This window comes from Tenrec ecaudatus, chromosome 13 (genome assembly GCF_050624435.1).
Source record: "Tenrec ecaudatus isolate mTenEca1 chromosome 13, mTenEca1.hap1, whole genome shotgun sequence".
In the NCBI taxonomy this organism is placed as follows: Eukaryota; Metazoa; Chordata; class Mammalia; order Afrosoricida; family Tenrecidae; genus Tenrec; species Tenrec ecaudatus.
This window is the reverse complement of record NC_134542.1, coordinates 130,111,055-130,118,986: the sequence shown is the minus strand read 5'-3', so window position 1 is coordinate 130,118,986 and position 7,932 is coordinate 130,111,055. Positions and strand designations below refer to the sequence as shown.

The 7,932-nt window shown below is 43.0% G+C and overlaps 1 pseudogene; it reads left to right on the top strand.

Moving 5' to 3' along the window:
- Positions 1–5,905: 5,905 nt before the first annotated feature.
- On the top strand, positions 5,906–7,174 carry LOC142424895 (L-lactate dehydrogenase A chain pseudogene; annotated as a pseudogene).
- Positions 7,175–7,932: the final 758 nt, after the last annotated feature.

Genomic DNA, 7,932 nt, shown 5'->3' with positions numbered 1-7,932 from the left:
TTATTAATAAGCCTTCTTCCAATCCTCATGCTGTATTCTTCTTCATATAATCCAGATTCTCTAATTATTTACTCATCATACAGATTTAAAAAGTATGGTGAGAGAATACAGCCCTGGTGCACACCTTTCTGAATTTTAAATCATGCAGTTTCCCCTTGTTCTGTTCACACAACTGCCTCTTGATTCATGTACACAATTAAATGTTCTGGGATTCCCATTCTTCTCAAGGCTATGCATAATTTGTTATGATCCACACAGTTGAATGCCTTGGCATAGTGCATAAAACACAAGTAAACATCTCTGCTCTGGGCCAAGGTACACCTTAGACTAGCAATGATATCCATTCCTCATTCTCTTCTAAATCCTTTCTGCATTTCTGGCAGCTCCCTGTCAATGGTACTACTGCAACCATTGCGAAATTGTCTTCAGCACAATGTACTTGCATGTGATACCAATGAGACTTTTCTATCATTTTTACATCATGTTGGGCCACCTTTCTTTGCACTGAGTACAATACAAATACAGATTTCTTCCAGTCAGTTGGCCAAGTCGCTGTCTTCCAAATATCTGGGCAAAGACAAGTCAGCTCCTCTAGTGCCCCATCAGCTTTCTGAAACATTCAAATTGGTTTTCCATCAACACCTAGAGTGTTGTGTTTGGCTAAGGCCCTCTGTACAGCTTGGCCTGAAGTTAGTAGCTAAGAGCAAATAATCTGTAATATCCAGGGATCTTTACTATACGATAAAGCTTCAATAAAGAAAGGCAAGGAAAATGACTATGATACGCTCAACTGATGACACTAGGGGTGTTCAGGTAAATATCAGGTATTACATCTTTTAAATATTGTACTTTAATCTGATGTACAGTAAGATATGAATGAAATAAAGCCTGTAGTGCTGTGGCCTTTATTAATTAGAGAGGCCTGAAAATAAAAACGTAAATGAAAATGTTTTAGAGATTGCCTAATTGACAAGTATTTTGTCTTGCTTAGATTTTGCCTTGCAAAATTGATTGTATCCACAATCAATGCCCATGGAAATAATCCAGAGATCAAAAGATGTATTGCATTAGGTAAAATCTGCTGCACAACACCTCTTTAGAACAAGTAAATTACTTTGAGGACTAAGGTGTGCCTGACTCAAGCCAGAGTATTTTGCCTTGCCTCATATGCATGTGAAAGTTAGACATTGAATAATGAACACCAAAGAATGGATAGTTTGGGCTTTTTTAAAAAGTACTTCCAGGAAGATGGCACCCAGGTTGGATCACCCATTTTGTGCGCCTGTTGTGAGACCAGAAAATCAGGAGGTAAGGAGGCCAACCTTGGGAAGCCAGGTGTTAGTACTACAATCCCAGTAGCCTACGTTTCCTGGTTCAGACCTTCCCTTCCACTGCAGAGCTTTCATTTCACCATGCCTGCCTACAGGCTTTCCCCATCTCCTACCAGGACAGAGGGACAGGGTCTGCCGGCACCCACCCCCGTTCAACCTAGATGTGTAACTGAGAGCATGGTGCCACATCCCCAGACAGACTACTACCCAACAGAAGGTCACATAATCCATGCCCCATGGAAAACACCCCCCTGAGAGTTAGCCCTGAGAGCTCAACCTGGGCACTTCTCTCTCTGTGTGACCATTCAAGGGTTTTACCCTTCTCCTGCCAGGATCAGAGGGGCAGTGTTGGCCATCCTACTACCTCCACCCCTGACCATACTTCCACGGGCCACCAGCATGGTGTAATAAAAAATAAGTAGACACAAATTTACTAAACTTAGAGAGCAGTGACATCTGCCTCTTTGGGCATTTTCCTGAGGCATTCAGCCGGTGAATCACAGATCTGTGGACAGGGGTTGCCTGGGGGTGAGGGGAAGAGGAAGGAGAAGGAGGTAGTTCTAAGGGATCAGATAAAAACAGAAATAGCTTTGGCCCTCCACCCAGACCAGAAGAACTCAGGTAGAGACCCCACAGACTAGGATCCACAATAGCGGAGACAACACAGCCTACCAAGGGGTGAGTTGACAAGGCAGCCAAGAGCAGACATAATGGAGAACACAGGCCCAGTGAGCTCCAAATCTACCAATCCCCTTCCCTGGGGGGACAGTGTGGTCCAGCCCCAGATACAAAAACACTCCAAAAGCATGGGACCTTAAAAAAGGAATTCACTCTTGGGCATTCCTTCATTTGTTTAAACTTCTCTGGATTGCTGTCATCACATACCTGGTTCATTAACAAAGTTTTAACATAACAAAGCAGGGAAAAACTACCAAGTTTTACAAAAACCATCTTCTACAAAGTTAGGCTAATCACAGAGTCCTGGGGACTCAGAGGCTCTCACAGCCCACATATCTAGCTATTTAGTACAGCAAGCCTCTCACATAAGACACCAGCCTGTTGATTAGGCCATTGCTTTATTCCTACCTCCTAGACTACCTGAGTAGGTGATGGGAATCGACCTTATCCCCCCACCTGCACTTAGCCATCTCCACCATCCGAAAAAGAAAAACCCAATCCCCTCTGACTTATTCTCTATGTCTATTCTCTCAAAATAATTAGCTTAAATCACAAGAACCCAGGGTTCACAGCCACACCAGACACGAAAAGCATGTCCCTAACCTGAATCTCAGTTCTCCTCTGACACCCTACAAGATCACAAGGTAGTAAAATAACATACCACCAAGCACTATCCCCAGTTGTGCAAGAAGCCTTTGCTCCAAGCAGCCCTGTGCACTCCATCCCCCAGGACAAGGTGTGGGACCCCGTGGCTCCTTGTCCTAGCATTGTTCTTGCTTTGTGTCTTAATAACCGTACACTACCCCCAACTTAACAAAGTTGCACATTATTCCTAAGAGTCATTCTCAATCAGGACTTACCCATTTGTGGATATACATAGGAACAGGGATATATATATATATATACACACACACACATATATATATATACATATCTTACCTTTTGCCTTTCAAATTAACTTGTTTACTGAACACACCATCTACCCAGAAGTTAGCATCCACAACAGACTAAGCTCCTGGGCAAAGATTATTGTCCAAACAAGTATCTAGTAACAACTCTCCTGCATCTTACTCCAGTATTGCTTTTCTGATCAGTATTTTTAAAATTTTAGTTTCTTGCCCTTTCCTTTAACTTTCCTTTCTTCATCTAAAGATCTGAAGTTGTACTTTGTAACACTATTAACCTATCCTTCAGTTGCAACTTTCTTATTGTTAAACCTGTGCTGTCCATCTCACCCCCATAAAACCAAAAGGTGACACTAAGCCTATATTCAAATATTAGTACCTACTCCTTCATCATTGCAAACAGGCATTTTAGGGCCTATGATCCCTTGCTTTAACCTACCAAATAGCACTACCAAATGCCTCCCATTAAAAAATTTTACTTACTGTTCCTTTAACTCCCCCATAAAACTTCCTAAAACACTATATGAGTGCTCACCTAAAACCTAGTCTGACACTCAACCCCAGACACTTAATAAAAACTGTCCATCATCCCCCTATTGTACTACCTAACAGAGTTAATCACTCCTCCAAAATACCACTTACCTAATACCCTGAGATAGTTTGTTTATTTGCCAACCTGGCCAATAAACACATGTGGGGTTAATTAAAGGGTGGAGACATAAATGGCTTGGTGAGCCTTGCCTTTCTAGTTCTTGGGTCTCTTGCTTGTGCTGGTCGGACCAGGGTGCAGCTGCCTTAGCCAGTTGCCTGCTTCAGCTGGTAAGGCTCACTTCCTGCAAGACATTCCCAAGAAGAAGCTGCATGGACCTACCCCGATGCAGCCCTGGGTATTGGAGCAGCCGTGTGGAGATCCCTGCCAGCATTGAGATGCTTACACATTCACTGACTCGGCTTTCCTCCTGCAGTCGGCATCATTGTGTCTGTTTTGTGAGATGGAGGAGGACTTTGTGGATTGGTGTTGGACATATGGGCTAATGTTGGACTTGTGGGCTTGGGCAGCACTGAGTTGGGATATTTTCTTGATGTGCACTTACTCTTTATATAAAACTCTCTCTTGTACATATGAGTACAAGATTTGTTTCTCTAATGTACCCGGACCAACACAAAAACCCTAATAGAAACGTCAAGATGTCAAGGAAACAACAGAAGATATCAGAGGACACACACATGCACACACACACACAAACAAGAAAGAAAGAAAGAAAAATAAAAGACAAGAGAAACAGAAACAAATAACCTAATATCAACCAGACCTAAATGTAAAGCCTGAAATTGAACAGGCTATGGATTTACCGAAAGGTAAGTTTAAAAGAATTATGATGATACTCATGTACCAGCTGAAGGAATAGTCTGAGAGAAAAAGTGAAACAATAGAAAAGTTGGTAACCTCACTACATTCTGTAGAAGGAAAACTACAAACAGGAACACAAAAATAAAACACTACAATAGCAGAATTAAGCAACATTATGAAGGAACAGAACAATGTAATAAAAGAAGAGATGCTGAATTGAAGAGATGGAAACCCAAATTATGAGCTAGATGACAAATTTATAGATTCCAACTTAAAAGAGGAACAGACAACAAAAAATACAAGAGACTGAGAAAAACGTGAGTACATTGTGGGACACAATTAAGAGGAGCAACCTGCCACTTATACGGATTCCAGAAGAGGAAGAAGGCAAGAAATCCATACAAATAATAGTCCAAGAGCTCCAGTAAGAGAACTTTCCTCAATGTCTGCAGGAGGAAAAGCTAGTTATGTAGGAAGCTGAGAGAACTCCATCTGGAAAGGGCTCTGAAGGAAAACTTCCTGGCATAATGTAGTTAAGATGTATAACAAAACAAAAAGGGGGGGAAATGTAAGAGCAGTCAGAGAAAAAAGATCAATGTATACCTCCATGATACGCTCGCCAAAGACAAACGGGTGCATAAGCAAATGTGATGAAGAAAGCTGATGGTGCCCAGCTATCGAAAGAGAGTGTCTGGGGTCTTAAAGGCTTGAAGGTGAACAAGCGGCCATCTAGCTCAGAAGCAATAAAGCCCACATGGAAGAAGCACACCAGCCGGTGTGATCACGGGGTGCCAAAGGGACCAGGTATAAGGCATCATGCAAAAAAAAAATATATATATATATATATATGTGTGTGTGTGTGTATACCATAGTGAATGAAGGGGGAAGTGCAGAGTGGAGACCCGAGGCCCAAGTGTCGACCACTGGAGATCCCCTCACAGAGGGGTTTAGGAGAGGAGACGGGTCAGTCAGACGGGTGCGATGTAGTACCGATGAAGAACACAGCTTTCCCACAGATCCTGGATGCTTCCTCCCCCCAACTACCATGATCCGAATTCTACCTTGCAGGACTGGATAGGGCAGAGATTGTACACTGGTGCATATGGGAGCTGGAGGCACAGGGAACCCAGGGTGGATGATACCTTCAGGACCAAGGGTGTGAGGGGCGATGCTGGGAGAGTGGAGGGTGAGTGGGTTGAAAAGGGGGAACTGATTACAAGGATCCACATGTGACCTCCTCCCTGGGAGATGGACGGCAGAGAAGGGGGGGAGGGAGACTCCGGATAGGGCAAGATATGACAAAATAACAATCTGTGGATTATCAAGGGCTCACGAGGGAGAGGGGAGCGGGGAGGGAGGGGAAAAAAAAGAGGACCTGATGCAGAGGGTTTAAGTAGAGAGCAAATGCTTTGAGAGTGATTAAGGCAAAGAATGTATGGATGTGCTTTATGCAATTGATGTATGTATATGTGTGGATTGTGATAAGAGTTGTATGAGCCTCTAATAAAATGTTTGATAAAAAGAAGAAAATATTCTAAAAAAAGATTTTTAAGAAAAGAAAAAGAAAATATTTAAAGAACCAAATAAAAATGCGTTAAAAAGCTAAAAAAAAAGAAAAAAGAAAACAGAGCCCCAGAGCTGCTGCCGCGGTCTGCTTCCCTTCGCCTCCCGCTCGCCCGACGTGCAGTCCGGTTCCTTCCTCTTCCAAAAGAAGCGCCATGGCAACTCTGAAGGACCAGCTGATTCCGAATCTCCTGAAGGAAGAACAGACCCCCCAGAATAAGATTACAGTTGTTGGAGTGGGTGCTGTGGGCATGGCCTGTGCCATCAGTATCTTAATGAAGGACTTGGCAGATGAACTCGCCCTTGTTGACGTCATGGAAGACAAATTGAAAGGTGGAATGATGGATCTCCAGCATGGCAGCCTTTTCCTTCGAACACCAAAAATCGTCTCTGGCAAAGACTATGATGTAACTGCAAATTCCAAGTTGGTCATTATCATGGCTGGAGCTCGTCAGCAGGAGGGAGAAAGTCGTCTTAATTTGGTCCAACGCAACGTGAACATCTTCAAGTTCATCATTCCGAACGTCGTAAAGTACAGTTCAAACTGCAAGTTGCTCATTGTTTCTAATCCAGTGGATATCCTTACCTATGTGGCTTGGAAGATAAGTGGCTTCCCCAAGAACCGTGTTATTGGGAGTGGTTGCAATCTGGATTCAGCACGGTTCCGTTACCTCATGGGGGAGAGGCTGGGAGTGCACCCATTAAGCTGTCACGGATGGGTCCTTGGAGAGCATGGAGACTCTAGTGTGCCAGTTTGGAGTGGAGTGAATGTTGCTGGTGTCTCCCTGAAAAACCTGCATCCTGCTTTAGGCACTGATTCAGATAAGGAACAATGGAAAGATGTCCACAAACAGGTGGTCGAAAGTGCTTATGAGGTGATCAAACTGAAAAGCTATACTTCCTGGACCATTGGGCTGTCTGTGGCTCACTTGGCAGAGAGTATAATGAAGAATCTCAGGCGGGTACATCCCATTTCCACCATGATTAAGGGCCTTTATGGCATAAACGAGGACGTCTTCCTCAGTGTTCCATGCATCCTGGGACAGAACAGAATCTCAGATGTGGTGAAGGTGACTCTGACTACCGAGGAAGAGGCCCGGTTGAAGAAAAGTGCAGATACGCTTTGGGGGATCCAAAAAGAGCTGCAGTTTTAAAGTCTTGTACAAACCACTTCACTGTCTTGGCTACAAATGGATCTCAGTTGGGGGATTTGTGCATGTTGCTCTTTTATTTCAATCTGCTCTGTGACTAAAGCAGTAAAATTATGATCCAGGAAAAACATTAGTTTCCTAAAGTCAGACCTGGGAATGGGCCATAAAGCCTTACAACTCTAAAAAAAAAGAAAACATATGTACAAATGCGCTTCACACATGGATGCATGTATGTATTGTGATAAGAGATGTAAGAGTCCCCAATAAAAGTACTTAATTTTTTTAAATGTAAAAAGAAAAGAAAACATCCCAGCCTAGTCTAGATCAAGTCCTTAAGTCCAATATTAGCCCATAAGTCCAATACCAATCTATAAAGTCCTCTTCAGATTAATGAAATTCTTGCTCTGACACTGAATACAGGAAGATCACAGACAAGTAGGTGGGATGTGTGGATCCAGTGGCATTGTAAGCATCTCAATGGTGGCAGGGGTCTCCACGTGGCTCCTCCAGCACAGGGTAGTAGTATAGTTCCAGAGTCTTGTCAGCCACAGTGTCTCCTAGGAAATGAGCTGAGAGAGAGTGTGTCTCCCACCTCCAACAAGTTATTTATCTCCTTAGCAACTCCAAATGAGGTCATCAAGGTACAACCTGATTGACAGGCTAGACTCCACCCCTTCATTCTGAATCCTCAAATTTGACATCAGATTATATAACTACCACAATCAATTACATAAAAAGGATCGGCAATTAGAATAACCTCAGATTTCTCACCAGAAAAAAGGCAGGCAAGAAGACAATGGAGTGATATATACAGAGGAGGAAAAATTGTCAACCTGGAATCCTGCATCCAGTAAAATTATCGATTAAATATGACAGAGAAATCAAAGGATTCCAAGGCAAAGAGAAACTAAAATAATTCACAAAACAAGACCATCACTGAAAAAATACTCAAT